General features: G+C 57.9%; 1 protein-coding gene and 1 long non-coding RNA gene across 8 annotated transcripts in view; both read left to right on the plus strand.

Annotated features, from left to right (window-relative positions):
• The first annotated feature begins 7,823 nt into the window (after positions 1 to 7,823).
• Positions 7,824 to 10,025, plus strand: LOC128796834 (uncharacterized). Its single transcript, XR_008433912.1, has 3 exons — positions 7,824 to 7,903; positions 8,855 to 8,946; positions 9,876 to 10,025. It is a non-coding gene; the product is annotated as an uncharacterized LOC128796834 (long non-coding RNA).
• A 2,418-nt stretch (positions 10,026 to 12,443) lies between these two features.
• Positions 12,444 to 20,451, plus strand: part of DLGAP4 (DLG associated protein 4) — a 158,041-nt gene continuing 150,033 nt past the window's right edge. For 2 of the 7 annotated variants that reach the window (XM_053958331.1, XM_053958332.1), the window contains exon 1: positions 12,444 to 12,518. The gene's annotated coding sequence lies outside the window, so the exon portion shown is untranslated. The remainder of the gene's footprint in view (positions 12,519 to 20,451) is intronic. The other 5 variants (XM_053958333.1, XM_053958334.1, XM_053958335.1 and 2 more) reach the window with 3 other exon arrangements.

Below are 20,451 nucleotides of genomic sequence, written 5' to 3' on the forward strand. Positions count from 1 at the left end.
AGCTCCCTGTGCCCTTGCTTTCCCCCAGGCCACAGCTCTGTCACTGTCTCCATCCTGAGCAACGCCATGGCTGCTGCTCCTGTCCCAACACCTGCAGCAGCTCAGACAGGCCCTCACGTGGGCTCTGGCGTTTTGTTCCACCCGTGTTGCATGGAGGTGCTGAGCAGGTGATGCTGCCAGGGGGACAGAGCCCATCCATCCCCACATGCTGGGATCTGTCCCTACCTTCCTCCTGCTTGGCAGGATTGTGCCAGAACCTGCTGGTGACACCTGGAGCTGGGAAAGTGCCCAGAGGCCACAAAGGTGTCAGAGGAGACCTCTGATGGCCAGACCTGCACACAGGGAGGCAGAGCTGTACCTCCTGCATGTGAGCCCAGCCAGGACCCTCTCTGCCCTCCCTAGATGGGTAGTGCCAGCCTGGGCACTACCTCTGCCCTCCTCTCTCTCCCAGATCTCAGAACCACCCACAGGGGTGCCAGCCTGACCTTCCCTGCCCACGCTGACCTGGCTCTAGGCAGGGAGCTCCCACAGTGGCAGCTGAGAGCCCAGGGCACAGGGACACCCCTGGCAGCCCCCTCACAGCGTGGCATTTGAGGTGCTGCTAAAACAACCTTTCCACCTTGGCAGGAGTGCCTGCAGGGTCCCTGTCACTGCACAGGTGCCCATGCAGGGCAGCAGCAATCCCTGTGCCCATGGAATGCCCTCAGGGCCATCCCTGGCTCCATCTGCAGCAGATGGGCACAGAAGAGCTGCAGCAGGCAGGCTCCCGGCTGGAGTGGCTGCACCCCCAGGGAAGTCCTGTGTGTCCTGTAGTGCCTTTGGAGGACAGAGCCATCTCAAGCTGTGCCCAAAGCCCATGGGTGCTGCCTGGCTGGGTGCCCCAGTGCAAAATGCTTTTGGCCCCACTGCTCTCAGGGTCGCTCCTGCCTCGCTGCTCACCCCCAGAGCCATCTCTGTGAACTTCCATGGGCCTTGGGCCAGGCTCTGCTTTTCCACAACCAGCTCAGGAAGGACTCTGGGATGTGCTGAGCTGCTGCCATTGATGCGCCCACGGAGCAGCCACCAGGTAATGCATGGAATATTAGTACAGGAGAACAAATGGCTGGCAGGAAAGAAGTGTATCTGTCACAAAAAAATGGCAAGGTAATTTAGGAAAATGTCCCTTGTGTCCTTTGGCTGTAGCATCTTGCTGGTGTCAACACCTTGAACACAGAGTGGCGATTTCAGAGAACAATAAAATCATAGAAGTTGTGGGCTGGAAGAGACCTTAAATCTCATCCAGTCCCCTTCAGCTCATGGACTTCACAACACAGACCTGGTCTCTGGATATTCAAGACCAGGATTTAATTTATTGCCTGTGGATTTAATTTATTTCCATTTATTTCCTTTTTATTCTTGTGTTGTGTTGCCACTAATTTCTCTTTCAAGCTGTTCTGCCTCTATTCCTGTTCACCCTTGGCACCTTCACTGCCCTGTGCCAGGGGTAGCACAGCTCTGCCCCTCAGCCCAACCTTGGGCTGAACCTTGCTGCTGTTGGGTCCAGGATCCGGACTGGAAAGGTGTCCTGGGCTGTAAGAAATATGTTTATTCTATGGCCATCTGTCAGAGGTGGGGCAGTTCTCTGCTGTTCATTGGACAGTTTTTCTTTATCTCTCCCACAACCAATCCTCCCTCCAGGAGATCTCTTCTGTCCATGGCCACTGAATGTCCCTGCATGGCTGAGAAAATTCCATCATCCCATGGGGAGATACTCTGCCTAGGGGAGGAGCCAAGCATTCCTACCTGGATCCAATCTGACTTTGGGAACCCCACAGCAGCCTTTGCCCACTGCATTCCCAGAGGAGCAGCTTTCTTCTCCACTGCATTCCCAGAGGAAGCCCAGGCCCATCCACAGCAGCCCTGGAGCTTCAGAGGAAAACTCCAGCCTTGTCCAGGATCCTGCTCCAGCAGAAGCACAGCTGGCACTGCAGGAGGGCTGAGCCACCGTGAAATGGGACTGCTGCCACCACCCTGACCCACAGTCTGCCTGGGCCTGTTCTGACTCTGGCAGTGGTGGGTTTTTTTTTTTGTACTATTGCATTTGTATTTTTAATTTTCCTAGCAAAGAACTGATATTCCTACTCCCATATCTTTGCCTGAGAGCCCCTTAATTTCAAAATTATAATAATTTGGAGGCAGGGGGTTTGCATTTTCCATTTCAAGGGAGGCTCCTGCCTTCCTCAGCAGACACCTGGCTTTTCAAACCAGGACAGAAGGGCAGCAGGGAGCTGGACACGGGGCCAGGAGTCAGCCCCAGCTCCCAGGACAGCACAGCTTTTCCTTGCCTCCTGTTTAGCCTTCCTATTCCATCCCCAAAATGTGCACTGTGTGTTTTCTGTGCTTGAAAAAAAAAAAAAAAAAAAAAAAAAAAACAAAAAAAAAACCCAAAAAAACCACAACAACAACAACAAAAAACCCCAAACAAACAAACAAAAAAAAAAAAAAAAAAAAAAAAACACAAACCCTATGTCATCTCCACACTGCAGGGAGATAATTAGACTAATAATGAACCGTGTTGTAAGTGATTTTAAAAACAAAGCGCAGCTATTTGTATTTCTATTAGGCTTTTATAAAGCCTTTATAGGCTTTTATGAAGCTTATAGTTGGCTTTTTTGGATAATTAACTCCAGGCCTGTGGTATGCTGATGCTGCACCTCTGAAGCAGCCCTGTCCCCCCCATCCCATCCATCCAGGGGACACCCCAGCATCCCACTAACAAATCCTCAGGAATAATGCTCCCGGATTTCCCTCTGCACTGGGGTAGGGCCAATTGCTCTGGGATAGTCCAGTGACCCCACTTGCTGTGGCTCCTTACAGCCCCTGGAAATTCAGCTTCTCTTGAGGGAGCTCCAGCCTGACACCTGGAAGCTGCATTTTCCCTGTCTCTAGCTAAAAGCTTGGTCTTTGCCCAGCTGTCTTTTCCCAAAAACCCTGTGAAACAAGGAGAAAATGCTGTTTTCTCTGCTTCAGCCAGGAACTGGATTTTGAGACAGAATTTGGAGATTTTAGAAAGGCCAGGAAGTGCTCAAGAATGAGAGTGGAGCAAACCCAGGATTAACTAAACCTGACTAACTAGGTTTGTCCATTATGCACATGATGGAAAAAAGGTCCCACTGTTAACTGTGGAACGCTTTGGCCTCACTAATTAAAGGATTATTTTATGGCATAGGGGATGTAAGACCCTGGGGGAAAAAAAAAGTTATTCTTGGTCTATCTATCACAGAATCCCAGACTTGTGTTCCTTTCCAAACCCAGGTTTGGGTTGGAAAGGAACATAAATCCCAGGGATTTATGGTGCAGGGACACCTGCAGTAGCCCAGGTTGCCCAGAGAAACATCTTCCACCCTCCCCATCCCAGGGCTCTGCTCTCCACCTGAGGGAAATCAGGCAGCAAGGTCCTTTTGATAAGAAAGTCTTTTCCAAGGAAACTGGGAAAACTCCAAAGCAAATGTGTTTGGCATGACCTGCCAATCAAATGTCTCCTGAGATCAGCTAGAAGGAGACAAGGGAGGCAGAGGATGGCAGAGATGAGCCTGATACCACACTGATCTGACAGGGTAAACCCCCCAAAAGGGCCAGAGCTGCTGGCCAGGCAGTGCCCTGAGGCTGCTCCAGAGCCCATCTGCTTTGGGTACCCCCCGTGGGCACTGGGCAGCCACCAACTGGGCAAACTGGAGGTTCCTCCAGTCTGAACTGGGAAACCAACACCCCCAGCCATCAAGCAGCTGGAGCTGCCTGCCCACCCTGCCTGGCTCCACAGATGACAGTTCCATCATTTTTGGAGAATTTTGGTTTTAATTCAGTCAGGTTGTAAAAATATTCATTTTATCCCTAGCTCAGATGTGGAAATTGAATGTCACTTGGAAGCAGAAACCCAGAATTATTCTGTGAGAAAATGCTAAAAAGAGGTGCTGCAAACTTCAAAAAATAAACTGCCTTCCCCAGTGAGGCTGTTTGCTTCTGTGAGCCCAGTGGTGGCTGGGCCCAGTGGTGGCCTGCTTGGCAGGGGGGCTTTACTCAGGGGTCCCAGTGCCTTTCCTCCCTCTCCCTGTCATTCTCATGGAGCAAGAGCGTAGAAATACAAATGCTAAAGGTTCAGATACCATAGCCAACATTTGAATTTTTGATCTCCCCAAATTTGCAATCCAATGACATGGATTTAAAAAACTAATTTCTTTTATTGCACTTTTCAGTTGCGTTTTTCATGCTTAGACTTTACCGTGGAGTTACCTTCTCCTTCCTGGAGAAGGAGGAGATCCACAGGGGTGGATCTGTGTGGCCCTGCCCGAAGCAGAACCAGGGACCAGGTGCCCTGGGCAGGTCACTCCACCCTGAGACCCAGGTCCCAGTACTGCAAACAGCACTTCCCACCAGGAACACCAATTGGGCAGGGGTGGATGGGATATTGGGAGGGAATTCTCTCTTCTCAGGGTGGGCAGGCCCTGGCACAGGTGCCCAGAGCAGCTGTGGCTGCCCCTGGATCCCTGGCAGTGACCAAGGCCAGGTTGGACAGGGCTTGGAGCAGCCTGGGACAGTGGCAGGTGTCCCTGCCATGGCAGAGGTCACACTGGATGGGCTTTAAGGTCCCTCCAACCAAAAATATTCTGAGATTTGGGGATTTCCAGGTATCACTGCCCAGCACAGGCTCCAGGCCCCAGGGGACATACGGGTCCCCAAGGACGGAATGTGGCCAGGCTGGCCCAGGGTGCTGGCACTGCCCTGGCACAGGGGCTGCCTGCTCCTCGGTGGCCTCATCTCGACATCCAGGCCCCAGCACTTCCATGTGCCACAGATTCCCATCCCACTGCCCTGGTTTCTGTGCCTGGCACCCTGGCACCCTGCTGTGTGCTCCAGGGGAGCCTTCCTCACTCCTGTTTCTGGGTCACATCTTCTATCTCCCTTCTTATCAGCTGGCATCTGCTTTTTTTTAGCTGGATGCCCTCCTACTCAGGCCCTTCTGTGCCTCCCCTGGCTCCTCCCTGGCACAACCCCAGCTCATTCTCAGGTGCTGGCACACTGGGGGATATTGCTGTGCCTCCCCAGCTGAGAACAGGGTACAAAATCCCAGGCTTTGAGGGGGGTGTGCATATTTTGGGTGCATGGTTTTAATTAGAAATTGACATTTCTAAGCCTGTGGCTGCCAAGCAACAAGCATCCAGCAGCTGATCTCTGCTGTGAGATGGAGGGACCCATGTTCCCAGCCTGGGGAAGGGCCAGCCTGTCCCTCCTGCACAGGCACTCAGCCCTGGCAGTCGGCAGTGGCGCTGAGTAGCACCCAAGGCACAGTGGTGACCCAGGGCTCCATCCCCCCAGCACTGCTGGAGCTGCACAACTCAGTGTTCAGTTGGGCGGGGGTGAAATTCCCCAGCAGAGGAGTTGGGATGCTCCAAGCCTGCAGTCTGATCCCCCCATGAAGGAGCCCAGGATTCCCAGAGCTGAGGATCTGGCCCCTGGTTCAGGGGGCAAACAGGAGTGGGGGGGCTGTGCAGCCACACCTGGAGCCACGGGGACAGGGCAGGACTCAGAGCACAGGGAGGTTTCTGCCTCCTGCTCTGGCCCCATCCTTACACAGCAACCACCTTCCTGCTCATCTTCTCCTTCCAGGAGGGATTCTTGCCCCACATCAGCCACTGGCTCTCTGCATTCCTGGCACTGCCCTGCCCTGGCACCTCCCCAGAGTGCTCTGACCAGGCTGGCACCACAGGGAGCACCTTCAGCCAGGCTTCAGGGGCAAAGCCCTGCAAAGTTCTGGTACTCAGGGCCATCCTGCAGGTGCCCCTGATCTGCCCTGGCAGGGAAGGGGCTGCAGCTCCTCAGAGAAGCTGCTCCCCAGCCCACGGCTGGGCTGTGCTCCGAGTGGGGCAGCACTGTGAGCTCCTGAGCTGTGCAGGGAAGACTGGAGCTGCCTTATTCATTTCCTTCTTCTTTTCTGGTACAGGCTCGTTTCTCCCAGAATATCACTCAGAGCTGTGCAGATGCCACATGGACCGGCAGCTCTTGAGGGGCAGCTGGACAGTGTTCAGCTGTGTCTTCATGCCCAGATCATGGTCATGGTTTCCTGCTGTAAAAACCTGCAAACATACCACTGAAGCAGACTGGTGCCCTGTCTGCATGTTCAGCAGTGGTTCATGGCAAACAGTCCCAAGGAAGTCCTTAAATACACTTAAAGTTCTTCCCCCAGAGGGTACTGGGCACTGCCCAGGCTCCCCAGGGAATGAGCACTGCCCTGAGGCTGCCAGAGCTCCAGGAGGGTTTGTACAGCGCTGCCAGGGATTGTTGGGGTGTCTGTGCAGGGCCAGGAGCTGGACTGGTGGATCTGCTCTGGTTCTGGGGAGTCCCTTGTAGCCCAGGACATTCCTGACTCTGGGTTGCAGCCCTGCAGCCCTGCCCTGAGGGGAGATCCTGGATGCAGCAGGAGAGCTGCAATCCCTTCTTTGCTTCCTCCTGGGGCCTGACGTGGCTGCTGATGCTCCTCTGCTCCCTAAGCACCTAATCTTCCTCCTGAGCCTTCCTGAGCTCTTCCCGGCAGTTCTATCCCATTACTCCTCATTGTTCCTCCCTAACCAGAGACTTTCCAGCCCTGCTGTGATCGCTCCTTGGCTCATCGTGGGTGGAACTGAACATTTCGCATGAGAAAGCTGGACTGGCTACCCTGCTGGGTATTCAGACCTTGCTGTGCCTTATTTTGTTTGTTTTGTGTGTGCTCCAAGAACAGGACACAGGACATTTTTTTATTCCAAGATCTCCTCAATTGGAGATAATGCATTTTGTCTGCATGGAAAATGTCTGTCCTGAGTAGGGCTGGTGGCCTCCAGACAGGGCAAGAGCCCCTTGATCTGCCCAGAGCTGCCCACAGAATAAACTCCCATCTCTTCCTCAGAGGGAATTTCAAACCTTCAGCAGAGCCACATGGCCTAGAATGAGCCACTACCTGGTCAGGAGGAATTTTGGGACAAAGCCTAGCAGAGGCTGCTGTGGCAGAGGGTTCCTTCCTGTGGAACAGGCTTTGGAGGGGCTGCCACGTGGGAGCAAGGCAGGGGCAGAGGCACATTGAGGTTCTGGGCACCAGGCTGCATTAACAGGCTGCTACTCACCAGTGTTTGACTGCAGTGAGGAGCAGAATGGGAAGGATTTGACTTGTGAGAGATTTATGGGCAGGAGAGCAAAGCAAAGCAGGGCTGTGCTCTGCCTGGTGGGGAGGAGGGGGATGTCTGCCACCAGGCACACATCCCTCATCTCTTACATCCCACGTCAGATTTTCTGCCCTTCCACCCCTCAGTGGTCTCCAGAGGTACCTGCAGCACCCTGAAGTGCAGAAGGTTGTAGGATCTCCCTGGAGGTGCTCAGAGCTTGCTGAGTCTGGGGGAGCCAAGTGCTCAGTGCACATCCCTGTTCCTGCCCCTCCATGTGCTAGGAGCTTTGGGCCCTGGACCCTGCTCACTTGCAGTGCCCTCACCTGCCTTCACTCACCTCCTCCTTGTCCCCAGCTCCTGGGCCAGCCCTTCTTTTTTTGTCCCATAGACCCAGCAGCCCCAGCAGTGCTCAGCACTGTGTCCATCCCTGGTCACTGCCTCCTTCTCTCACCTTCCACTCCACACATTTTCCCCCAGTCCCTCCCCAGCTTTTTGGATGGAGCCAGACACATCATTTCTCCTGCTGGCATTAAAAATCTGGCCCATTATAACGGAACTGGCCATTGTCACGTTAGAGCCACTCTGTCACCCCTGGAGACAGCAGCAACGCAGTGCCAGGGGAACTGTTCCTGCCTCGGAGCAGAGTGACACCCACAGCCTGTCCTGTGGGCTGCAGAGCCACCACCAGCTGAGCCCTGCTGTGCCAAAACATGAAATAGAAGGGCCTTGGTGTGAGCAGGGGGGTCACACACTCCCAGTGCCCATGGGGCAAACCGTAACACAAGGCCCCAAGCCAACTCCTCAGCTCCAAACAGTTCCTCTGGGATTTGCTTCCATCTCCTCCTCCCTAAAGGACCCTGTTCCTCTCAGCCCTCCCACACAGCATCCTTCATAAGGGATGCAAGAGTTGTCAGCCCTGAGTTGTCAGCCCTCACCCTCTTGTGCTGTGCCCTGCTGCCGTGGTGGGACTCTTCTGGATCCCTCTGTTTCTCGTGGCAACAGCCTCAGCTCCCTGCCACGGGGACAGCCTGATCACACCTCCCTCTGCTCTGCTCTGCTGTCCCCATAAGCAGTGCCAGGGCCACTCTGGTTTGCAGCACAAACATCTCTAAGCCTGGAGAAATCCCCTTGGATTGCTGCCCCATCTCCCAGGCCTTCTCTTCTCCACCTCCACACTCACACTGTCCCTGCCTTCTGTCCCACCTGCTCAGCAGAGTCCTGGCCCCATGTTTCTCCCAAAGGTTTCAAAGCTCTCTGATTTTTCTCCTGCTCTCCACACATCCAGCCATGCTTAGAAAGGCTTAGAAAGCCTCTCTGATGCCCTTCCCTTGTTTTTGATGTGCCTCTGTCATCCATGCCTGCCTTTGGCCTACCTCCCTGTCCTGCTGGATGCCCAGAGCCCGCTGTCCTGCAGCCCTGCATGTCCCCTGTCCCCTCTGGCAGCCATGGCTTGTGATCCCCAGCACCCCCCTGCTCCATCCACTATCACTATGGTGACTCTCAGCTCCACCGTGCTGTGCCAGACTCGTCTCTTCCTTCTCTCAAAAACCCAGCCAGCCTGGCTGGCATTTCCCAGTGCAGGGGCAGCCCCTCAGCCCAGTTTTAGCACAGCGTCACTCACCCTGGCCCAAAGCCTCTCTGATCCCTGTGAGGACACATCCCCTTTTCTCTCTGCCCCGCAGGTCTTCATGAGGGACAGTCTTGGAGCCCAGAGGGACATACGGTGCTCAGGATGCTGAATCTGGTCTAGTGCCCAAGCCCAGCAAGCTGAGAGGTATGGGATGGCCCCAGGGTGGCTTTGGGAGTCCCGAGGGGGGCAGGGGGCACAGCTCCAGCTCTGTGCTTGTGGCCAAAGTGCAGTGGAGCTCCTGCAGGAGCAGGCTGGGGAAGGGAAGCTGGGAGGGTGATTCAATTATAGCCCTCCCTCCATCTCCTGGCGAATCCCGCAACACGCTCCTCGCAAAATAAAATTATGAAATCTCCTGCCCATTGCCTATCCCTGCCGTGCAGACACTGCTCTGCTCCACCTCGAGCTCAGCTACACCTGAATCCCTCCTGTTGTCCCCATCACTGCTCCCAGGTTTGTCAGTTCCTCAGGACAGCACTGTCCTGGGCTCAGGGACATTGCCATTGTGCTGGGGCTGCCCTCAGCTCCCCGGCCTGGCAGTGAGCCAGGGCTCACCACACCAGCTCCTGGAGAGATCATTTCCCCTCTGCCTCGAACTGTGTCACCCTCGATTCTCCTCCCTGGATCACCAGGAATGAGAACCATTTGTCTTCACTTGGAGAAGCCTCTGTAGCTGCCTGTGGCTTTCCTGCAGGTGTCCAAGCCCCCTCTTGACTCCAGTACAGCTGAGAAATGAGGCTTTGGGCTCTTTCACAGAAAAACCTCCCCAGCTGCCCTTCATTCATAGAATCCCAGAATTCCAGAATGATTTGGGCTGGAAGGAACCTCCAAGAACATCTTTGTTACAACCCCCTTGCCATGGGCAGGGACATCTTCCACTGTCTCAGGCTGCTCCAAGCCCTGTCCAGCCTGGCCTTGGACACTTCCAGGGATTCAGGGGCAGCCACAGCTGCTCTGGGCAGCCTGTGCCAGGGCCTCACCACTTCCACAGGGAGGAATTTCTTCTTAAATATTATACAATAACTTATTCCTAAATATCTTCCTAAATTCCCTTCTTCTCTTTTTCCTCCACACAGCATTTGCTGGGCTGCTGAGTGAAAGCCCAGCAGGGGCTCCTGCAGCCTGTCAGGGCTGCTCCATGCCCCCAGCACTGCACCTGCCTGGCCTGCTCAGGACACAGAGTAACTTTCCTCAGGAGCTCACGGTGAAATCAGCAGCACACATCATCACTCGTGCCTTCATTTCATGCCCTTTCAGCCCCTTGGAGCTGCCATGAGGTTCAGAAATAGGCAGAATGATGGCAAAGGCATTGCTCCTCACAGCCAAAGGATTCTGGGCTGCCTGGTGCCTGTGCTGGCATCCCGATCCTCCGTGCCCTTTGCAGGGCTGGAATGCCCTGTCCCCCTGGGGTGCCCTTCAGCACTCACCCAGTTCCTGCTCTGGTTTCCCCAGTGCGTCTAACCCCCAGGCTCCATCATGGACAAATAACCTGGAAAATTACAATTTAAGGGGAAAAAATGATACATTTTGAAGCTGATAGGTTTTCGGGGGGGGGGTGGAAATATGAGGAAAACCTTCACTGCCCTGCAAAGAGAGCCAGGCACCCCTGGAATATGGGAGAGGAAAATGCCAGGGTTGAGAAAGACTTTGGAGGGTGCAGAGAGCACTGTGGGGCTCGTTGTTCCTCTCTGCTGGGCCATTTCCCCTCAGGGATGAACTGAATGGTCAATTCTGTATTCAGGACTGGGAAGGCAGCTGCACTTTTGCTGAATCTGCTACAGGAAGGAAAAAAAATCTGTATATTTCCATTTTCCTTAGAGAATGAAGCCTCTTCCCCAGAAAGCCAGCTCTCCATTTGCAAAAGCACCAGGGCAAAGGGATGGGAAAATCCCTGTGGTCGCTGCTCCCACACCGTGCTCACCCCTCAGGCCAGGCTTTAACACAGGTGCAGGGACTGCAGAGGTGTTTCACAGAACTGAGCAGCCCTGTCTCTGATCACCTCACTCCCACGGGGCAGCCCTGGCCAGGCATCCCAAAACAGTAAAATCCATGGATTTGTAATCACCTCTGAAACCACCAGCACCTGGATCAATATCTGGATCGCCTGAGGTCAGGCTGGGAATCCCTGGCAGAGGGAAATGCAAGAGCTCCTGCTCTCTGTCCTGCCTGGGTCCATGAAAGCTCCTTACCTGCCCTGCACACACCTCTAAGGGCAGCCAGAGAGAGAAATTTTTCCCCCAAACAGGCTCCTCGACCCTCCCGAGGACAGGACTCTGTGCTCTGGGCATGGGAATGCCATCCCGGCATGGGAATGCCATCCCATCAGGAGCAAAGCACCCCAAGATCCCAGAGCGTGTCAAGAGCAGGCACTGCCCTGCAGCCCAGTGCTGGCAAGGTCACCCCCAATCCATGCAAGGTGACCTCCAGCCCATGGCAAGGACATCCCAGCCCATGGCAAGGCTGAGCATGGGAATGACATCCTGGCTTGGGAATGCCACGGCAGCATGGGAATGCCATCCTGCCAGGAGCAAAGCACCCCGAGATCCCAGAGCGTGTCAGGAGCAGGCACTGCCCTGTAGCCCAGTGCTGGCAAGGTCACCCCCAGTCCAAGGCAAGGACATCCCAGTCCATGGCAAGGTCACCCCCAGTCCATGGTAAGGACATCCCAGTCCATTGGAAGAAAGACACACGTGCACCAGAGTGACCAAAAGCCCTGAGCAGAAAAGGAGCAGGAAGTGAACAGTTGAGCCTAATTTGTACGAGGCTGTAAATGAATTTCACTGTGGCAGATGGTCAGTGGATTATTTTCCAGGGGGTTAGGCAAGACCCAGATTAGGAAAAGCTGAGAAATTTTGATGTGGCGTGCAGGACCTTATCCTAGGGCTCAGGACCCTGATGCGTTTGAGGGGGTCCTGACTGTGTGTCAGGGTCAAGGGGCCCCGTCTGAGCAAAGCTGAGCTCTGCAAAAAGGGCAGGTGTGGAGCCACGCGTGCAGCCCCCAAATACCAGGTTGGCAACACCACCAAAAGGTGCCCCCCGAGCTTTCTATGTCCTTAAAGCAAAGCTCCTGTCTGGGGAAGTTGGTGTCCCCCATCTGGGTCAGCCCCATCTCAGTGGGGACATCTGGGTTCTGCAGGGGGCCATGCCCACCGCCCGCAGCCCCCAGCCCCCGGCTTGGCATCCCCGGGAGCCGGGCTGGGGCTGCCGTGCCGGGCTGGGCGGGGGGTGCTGCGCCGGCCCCGCTCCGCTCCCTGCCCTGATTTCCTGGTGGAAATCCCAGAGTCTTCTCCAGATCCAGCTCTGGTTTTGGGGGCAGCCATCTCACTCTCCCTCTTTCCTCTTCCCTCCTTCTGCTCTCCTTCCTCCTCCTCTCCCTCCCTCCTCTCCGCACTGTGCTCTCCGGGGGCTCTGGGTACCGCTGCAGCATCGCCAGCCCCCTCCATGCAGGCAGCTGGGGCGCGGGGCGGAAGGGGAGGGCTGCGGGGGCCAAGCTGAATGAATGGGCATCGCCTCGGTGCCGCTCGAGCCTCCGCATAGGGGCGAGGCGGCCGCACCGCGCCGTGGGCAGGGGGGCAGCGGGGCCGGCCAGCGGCCGGGGCCGGGGCCGGGGCCGGGCCGGGGCGGGCCGGGCCGAGCCGAGCCGGGCCCCCCGCCCAGCCCGCTGGGGCGCTGTGAGCAGCGGGCGCTGCCCCGCCGCGGGACCCGCACAGCCGGGCCAGGTGAGGAGGGGCTGCGGGGGGCCGGGAGCGGGGCGGGAGGGCGGTGCGGGGCGCGGGGATGGACGGTGCGGGGCCAGGGTACGGACGATGCGGGGAACGGTTCGGACGGTGCGGGATGGAGGGATGGAGGGATGGACGGTGCGTGGTGAAGTCTGAGAGGTGCGGGAAGGGGCTGGCTGATGCGGGAAGGGGCCGGCTGCTGCGGCAGGGATGGCCGGACGGTACAGGGTGTGTGGCCGGACGGTGAGGGCTGTGCGGCCGGACGGTGCGGGAGTGATGGCCGGACGGAGCGGGGTGTGCGGCCGGACGGTGCGGGAAGGGGCTAGCTGGTGCAGGGCTGGGCTGGCTGGTGCGGGAACGGGCAACAAGGAGTTAAGTGGCTGCGGAGCAACCGGGCTCAGAGCGTGTGTGTGTGTGTGAGCGTGTGTGTGTGAGAGACATCCCGCACCCCGGGGGCGTGGCTCAGCCCACCCCACGCGTGTCCGTGCGGGGCAGCGGGCGGCCGGCTGCTGCTGCGGGCTGCGGCGTGGCGGGGCCGCGGCTGCGCAGGGGTGCGGGAGCCACGGCAGAGCCCGGCCCCGCCGCTGCCTCGCTGCTCCCACATCACAAATATCACAAATATGTGCGTGTGCGGGAACCCCCGTCCCGGCGCGTGTGCGGGGACCCGCTGCGGAGCCGTGCCGGCTGCGGGACCCACGGCGCGGGGCCGGGGTCGAGCTGCGGGGCTGAGGGTGGCCCCGATTCCCGGTGCGTGCCCTCCGCAGCGAGCCGTGGTGGGGGAGCGGCCCCAGCCCGGGCGTGCGGGTGTGCGCGGCCCGCGCCTGCGTGTGCTCCCTTCGGGGTGCGTGTGTTCCCCTTGGATATGTGTGTGATCTCCTTGGATGTGCGGTTTTTTGCCCCTCTGAGGGTGCCTGTGCCCCTCTGGGGTTCGTGTGCCCTCTGGGGGTGTGTGTCACACACATGCATGTGCAGCGGTCGCTGGTGATGTCCCTGTGGGTGTGCAGGGTGTGGGGCTGGAGATGTGTGCAAAGGAAGGCACGGGAGTGATGGAGGGAGCAGGCACGCATGGGGAATTGTGTGAGCACGCCCATGCCACGGCTGCCCGTTCCCACTGGGACCAGCCTGGCTGCAGCCGTGGTGGTCTCTGGGCACCTGTCCCCATGTAATGAGTGGCCACTGCCACTGAGCATGGCCCTGGCCTGTTTTAGCTGTACCTGGGATGTACCCTGTCCTTCCCCTGGGCCGGGATGGTTTGCAGTGTGCAGGCAGAGCTGCCCGACCCTCACCCCTCTGCCCGACCCTCACCCTTGTCCCAGCGGGTTTTTCCATGTAAAGGTGTTCCAGAGCCAGTGGGGCTGTGGGCAGTGGAGCCGGTGGGGAATGGAGCTGGCTGGCAGCGAGTGGCAGCGCATGGCAGGGCAGTGCCTGCTGTCCCTGTCCCCGTGTGCCATCCCGTTGCCTCTCCAGCTGCACCAAGGGCTGGGATCAGTACCAGGGTTGTGGTTGGGTCATTGTGCTATCATCAGACTTTTGCAGGGTCAGACAAATGTCCCCTCCACGTGCCAGTCTCCGCCATGTGCCAGTCCCCTCCAGGGGAGAGGACATAACAAAATCTGCTCTGGGCCCTTGCCATGACGCACTCGGAAGCTCCGCTCCAGGATGAGGCCCAGGCAGGAAGGGGATTCAAAGCCTTGTTGCCATCATTTCCATTGGAGCTTGGCACCAACATGCCTTTGAGGAGCAGAGCCTTGCTGACCTTCCTGACCCCATGCCTGGTGTGGGGCTGGCACCTGCGGTGCCAGCAGCAGCCGTGTCCATGCAGAGGCATGGGGCTGGCATTCCACAGGACCTGGGCAGCTTGGAGCATTTCCTGCAAAATGGACTCTCGAGCCTCATGAATCCACCTCCACTGCTTCTCCGAGAAAGCAGAGCACAGAGCCAGCCCAGGGGCTTCTCGCAGGAGGCTGTCACCTGGTAGGAGCTGCCACTCCTGCTCTGGGACACGGGGATGCCGTTTGTGCTGGCAGGAAAATGAGGCTTTTCCAGCTGTGGGCTTGGCAGATGTGGCTCCGGTGTCTGCAGCAGCCCGGCTCCCTCGCTCCTCTCTGTGTCCGTGACGCACAGTACGGTTGGAAGCATGGCTGTGAGTGGTGAGGAACACAGCAGCTCCAGGGAAATGTGACACTCTACAGCAGGAGACTCCTGCACCTTCCCACACCCTCGTGCTGGGCCCAATTTCATCCTAGAAGCATCAACATCTGGTGAGCCAGAAAAGAAATGTAAATCGAATAACCATCAGGAGTAATTGGAGACCCGTTTGGAAATTGGTTTGCTACCTGCATGCCTCCCAGGCAAGCTTTTCCCTGTTAACCATTGTGCATCTTTGCATGAAAAATGAGGCTTTATTTCCAGCCTGGGTAGCAGCAGCGCAGCAGGATGGGGATGAGCACGCTGTGTCCCCTCTAATCTGCCCACAATCAGCACCGAGCACTGCTGCCACGCCGCAGAGATGGAGAGCCCTGGATCCAGATGGCAGCTGCCTTCCCGCATCCTCCCCGTGCCATCCGCAGCGCAGGGCAGCAGCGCAGGGCAACAGAGCAGCGGGGCAGCCTGCCAGGACTGGCCCTGGCAGGGCTCTGTCCCCTACAGCCACCTGCGTCCCCTGTTTGCTGCCCGGCTCAGGCCGGGGCTGCCAGCCCCGGGTGAAGCAGCGCTGGGCTGCCAGGAGCTGGGCTGGCTCCCGTTTGCTCCTGGATGGGCTTCAAGGAGCTGATTCGGAATTCGGTGGGGTTTTTCTTGCCGTTTCCAGGGGGAATCCTGCCCAGGGTCCACAGCTGGCTGTGCCTGGCCCAGCCATGCTGGACTGGGCAGCCCCCAGCTGCAGCCCCACAGCCCCTCTGGGAGGGAGGGGGTGTGCTGGCTGCCCGGGGCAGGCTGAGCACTGTCCAGCTCCCACCAGGAGCCTGTTGGAAGGGGCCTCTGGTGGCACTCACTGAGGCAAAGGGGCTGCAGGAGATCTCAGGCTGTCACTGGGGTGGTCAGGGGCAGTCATTTTGGGCACTGAGGCTGCTTTGTTATTCTCATTTTGGGGGTGTGTTTAGCTCTGTGCAGAATAAACAGAGGTGAAGGTTCTGATCAGGTCTGTGAGGGAAGCCCTTGGCTCAAGGTTTGAGGTGCTGAAAGCTGGGTCCCTACAGCAGAGTTTTGCTGAAGCTACACTCCAGGGGCTGGCACCAAGCTCCTGCAGCCCAGGCTTGGCCTGTGCTGCTCTCCATGGCAGGGTTTGCAGATGTTTGTGTTCCTCACCTCGTACCTGCCCACAGCTTTGCTCTGGGAGGTCCCTTGGGTCTCTCCGTGGGCACAGACTATGGTTACACCAACCATGCAGCTCCCAATGGACACTGCTGTGGGCTCTGTCTGGGACCCCCTGGTTTGGGTGTGCATGAGAAGATCCTGAGCCTCTTCTTGCTGCAGAGACATTGTAGAGGGAAGGTTCCTACCATGCTGAGCCCTCCTGTGCTAGCTCTGGCTCTGTTCAGGAAGGCTCCCATGGATGTCAGCCTTTCTTGTGCTTGTCTGGTGGCTCTGGACCATGGGCTGTCAGGAAAATTGTCTTTCCTGAGAGCTTTGCCCAGATGAGGCCTGGCTGCAACTCTTGGCAGGAAAGCAAAGCTGCTGCAACGAGGCACAGCACAGCTTCCAGAGCTATTGTGGAGATCTCGTGGCCGAGGGTTGGAACTAGATGATATTTAAGATCCCTTCCTACACAAACCAGTCTCTGATCCCATGATTCTGTGGTCTTGGTGGGTTTATGCCCTCTGTGGGAGAATGGGATGGGGGACAAAGGGACAGACAGCCCCAAACCCACACTGTGCTGGCTGTGGGCTGGTTTAGATGTTCCTGGGCCTGGCTTCTGTAGTCCCTGCGATATGTGGACCCTTCTGTACATCTCTTAATCGACTCCCACAGGGAAGGACCCCATTTCCTCAGGCCTCCAAGAGCTGCCTTTGGGTTTGGTGTCCCCTGTGTCTCCCATGCTGTCCATAGGGCTGCTGCTGAGGACTCAGAGGAGCCAATCTCTCTGCAGGAGCTCTGAGGTGGCACTTGTGCTCAGGAGTGGTGAGGCCTGTGATGAGCATCATGAGAGTCCCCTTACGTCAAGTATTTAATATCCCAAACCCTGAGCTGTTTGTCTCCGTGTGTCTCCACAGGACAGGGACCACCCACACCATTTTCCCTGGCAGGTGCCAGACAGGTGACAGCACTGGGCTCCAGTCATTCCGGGGGGGCTGAACAGCCTGCCTGGGGGTGGGGAGGCTTGGGTTACCTTCCCACTGCTTCCCTCTCAGCTGGGCTGAAGGATATTCTTCACCCAGTGTCTCAGGGCCTTGGTAGAGAGAGGAGCAGGTGCTGGAAGTGTCACTGATTCCTCAGGTTGGTCCTGGGCTGGCCCAGCTGATGGCCAGGAGTCCACAGGGAGCAGCTTCCCTCCGCTGAGAGAGCTGGGAAGTTCCTGCAGCAAGTGTCCCTGGGGTGTTCAGAGCATCCCCTCGTGCCCTGAGGAGCCTCTGTTGGTACCTGCTGCGGTGTGAGAGCCCTCTCTGTGCCTGGGCTCCCCATGGGGAGGCAGAGGTGAGCTGGTTGTGTGTCAGAGCAGAGTCCTCAGCTGCAGCCACGGGCACCCTCACGGTGTGCTTTGGGAACATCCTCAGAGTGCCAGTGCTTCCCATAATTCCCTTACCCCCGTGCTCCTGGGCTCAGCTCCGTGCCCCTGCGTCCTGCCCAGCTCTTGCCCTCTGTGCCCACTGACCACAGGCCGGGGTGGCACAGCCCTGCCATACTCTGCTGTCCCTCACCCTCAGGCTGAGCCTTCCCAGGGTGGGCAGGGCCGTCCCGCTGCTCCAGCAGCACAGCAGCCCCGGTATTTATAGGCACCAAAATGTTATTCCCCTGCCAAAGTCACGGAACAGGCTCAGCGTGTGTCACAGCAGAGAGGATTTAATGGCACCATTCTCACTGCAAGAGCGAAGGTGACGCTCCCTTGCTGCTTGCCTTGACCGATTCCTCCTCCCCGTGCTGGAGCTGGAATGGCTGCTCTGAGGCTTCGTGGGCTTGGGCAAGTCCTGGACATGGGCACCGCAGCCAGGTGGGACAGAGACCTGCTGCCTTCCCCCAGGACCACCTCCCTCCTGGGCAGAGCTGCTGGGACAGCTGGGGCTCGGGGCTGAGGTTAGGCCTGACCCAGTTGATGGACAAAGTCCTTTGTCCAGTGGTTTTCTTGTTCTGAACAGTTTGAGGCGATTTTCTGAACAATCAGAAAGGGCTGGTTTGGCATTTTCTAAATATCCCACCCTTCTTCAGTGTCAGCTGGGCACTGCTGCTAGTTTGGGTAGAGCTCAAGGCCCAGTGACAGAGTTGGGAGGTGCCAGGTTTCAGATGGCTGCAGAACGGAGCAGTTCTCAGCTGTCCCCTCACAGCCACTGGAACCATTCCCTGCCTGCCCTGCCTGCTGTGGGGAAAACCTCTGGGATGGGAACACGGATCTCGTGGCAGGCCAGGGTTTGGGTGGTGCTTTCCAAGCAGGGTCCTGGATTTATGGAGGGACATGGACAGCCAGACCTTCACAGCACAGAACTGTGTCCTGCCCTGCCGAACATGCGGTGACGCTCCCTGAGGGGGAGCTGCTCATGGAAGGGACAATGCTCCCAGTAGTTGTGTGCCTTGCACGAGGAGGCAGAAGGGATGGGCAGGGATGGGGCACCAAGCTCCTCATGAGCTCCTCAGTCCTTTCCTGGCACTGGGCAGGCTCAGGAGTCCTGTTCCCAGCCGGAGCTGGGGCTGTGAGCAGGGGACAGCAGCCCCCCGCTGCCCCCACGGGAGCAGTGGAGGCCCAGGAGGGCTCAGAACCCCCTGTGTGACCTGGGGACAGGAGGCTGCTGCACACTGGGGCTCCCCAGGTTTGGGGCCCCAAGGAATAGAGCGAGGCCTCAGAGCTGCAGGAGCTTCTGCCCATGTGCCCCATCACGTGCATGTCTCCTGGGCTCTGCTCGGAGCTGTGAGCTGGGGTGGAAACCTTCCCCTCCTGTGGCACTGCCCCCCTGAGGAGTGGGCAGCTCCCAGGGCTGCTGCCCAGCCGGGGACGGTGGCCAGGGGGCAGTGGCTCCCTGCAGCCCCCTGGCCATGCTTCCCACAGGCACAGCAGCCAGGCCTTGCCGAGACAGCTGGGGAACTGGGAACGGCTGATGTGGAGGAAAACGCTCTTCCCACACAGCCCAACCTGTCCTCCCCCCTCGCTCCTCCCTCCCAGGGCTGCTGTGAGGAGCTGCAGCTCCCTGCCGGGGGCTGCTGCCCTGCGGGATGGGCACACCTGACTTCCAGTGGTTGCCATGAGTGCCCACAGGTCCCTTTGCCCCTGCCCTTGGGGAGAGGGAGCTGCGGTGGGACTGAGGCACTGACGGGGCTGAATTCCTGCGCGCCCCTGTGTGGCTCCAGCCCCGGCTGCCTGCCCTCAGCCCTTCCAGCCCGGCGTTGCCCCGGCAGTCCTTCCCCTCTCGGGTGGCTGCTGATCCTGAGATCAACACTAAGCGCTCTCCTCCACCTCCTCCTTGCTGCACTGTCCCTCAAGAGGGACCGTTCAGCCTGCACCTCCTCCTCCTTTTCCACTTCATTAATGAGTCTCTTTGCACTAAGAAGTCGTGATAGTTGCCGGGGGACCTGGGAGAGCTGTGCAGAGCAGCGGGGAGGCCACAGCCCAGCTCCCGGCGTTTAGGATGCAGGGCACTGGGCTTGGGATGCTGCGGGGCCGCCTTGGTGCTGGCTGAGCCCCTGGCACAGCACGAGGGGTGTGGGGGAAGAGGGAGGGGACAGTCGGGGGGTCTTTTGCCCACATGCAGTGGCAGAAAGCAGAGAAAGCAGTTTGGGGCAGCTCCGGCTGCTCTGCCGTGCTTCTGTCCCATTTCCGCCATCCATGGTGTTACTCACCTGATGCAGAGCTCCTCCTTTGGGGCTGCCATGGGCAGGGGGCAGCCACTGATGCTCCCACAGAGGCCTGTGGATCCCACAGAAGATTCCCATGGCCCTGGTGGGGCCTGAGGGCTGCACGGGGCCGAGCATGGGGGTCCTGGGCAGCCCCAGCCCCATGCCCAGCGCCCGTACCCAGCACATGCCCACTGGCAGCAGCAGTGTGACACCTACACGTGGTGCCTCACCGAAGAAGCTGGACTTTGCAAACACGTTCTATGGGCATTGCTTTAATTTCCCAGTGTCTCAACACTCTCCCAAAGCTGAGAAGCTGAGATGGTTTCTCCTCTGCGGGGAGGGAGGCTCCTGTTATCGCACTCTCACATATGCACACATCGCACACTCACAGAGACTCTGATTCCTCTCCCTTCCCACTTTTCTCCTCCAAATGACTTCAAACACTTTATGAAAATGTTATTTTCTCCCAAACAGTTGCCTTTCTGCCTTGCTCTCCTGAGAAGCCTATTGGCTTTCCCTGGGCTCCCAGTGTGCAAGGGTAGTGATGGCCCTGCAGAAGGGGGAAAGTGCTGGGGGGGCTGAGCTGTGCTGGGGGGGAACACCAAACCTGCCTGTACTACCAGTGGGGCTCATCTGATCCTTCAAGGTTGCTCTGGATTGAATCACTGAATACCAGAATGGGATTGAAAGGGTTGAAAGGACCTCACAGACCACGCAGCCCCTTCCATCTGCCTGCCGTGGGCAGGGACACCTTCCAATAGATCAGGTTCCTCCAAGCCCTATCCATCCTGGCCTTGGACACTTCCAGGGATGGGGCACTCCCAGCTTTCTCTGGGCATCTGTGCTAGGGCCTCCCCACTCTCAGAGGGAAGCATTTTTTTCCAAAAATCCAATGCAATAGAGCAAACCCCTCCTGCAGGGCAGTGCAGTGAGGACACAGCTCAGAGGTGCTCTC

Source organism: Vidua chalybeata, chromosome 17 (genome assembly GCF_026979565.1).
Source record: "Vidua chalybeata isolate OUT-0048 chromosome 17, bVidCha1 merged haplotype, whole genome shotgun sequence".
In the NCBI taxonomy this organism is placed as follows: domain Eukaryota; kingdom Metazoa; phylum Chordata; class Aves; order Passeriformes; family Viduidae; genus Vidua; species Vidua chalybeata.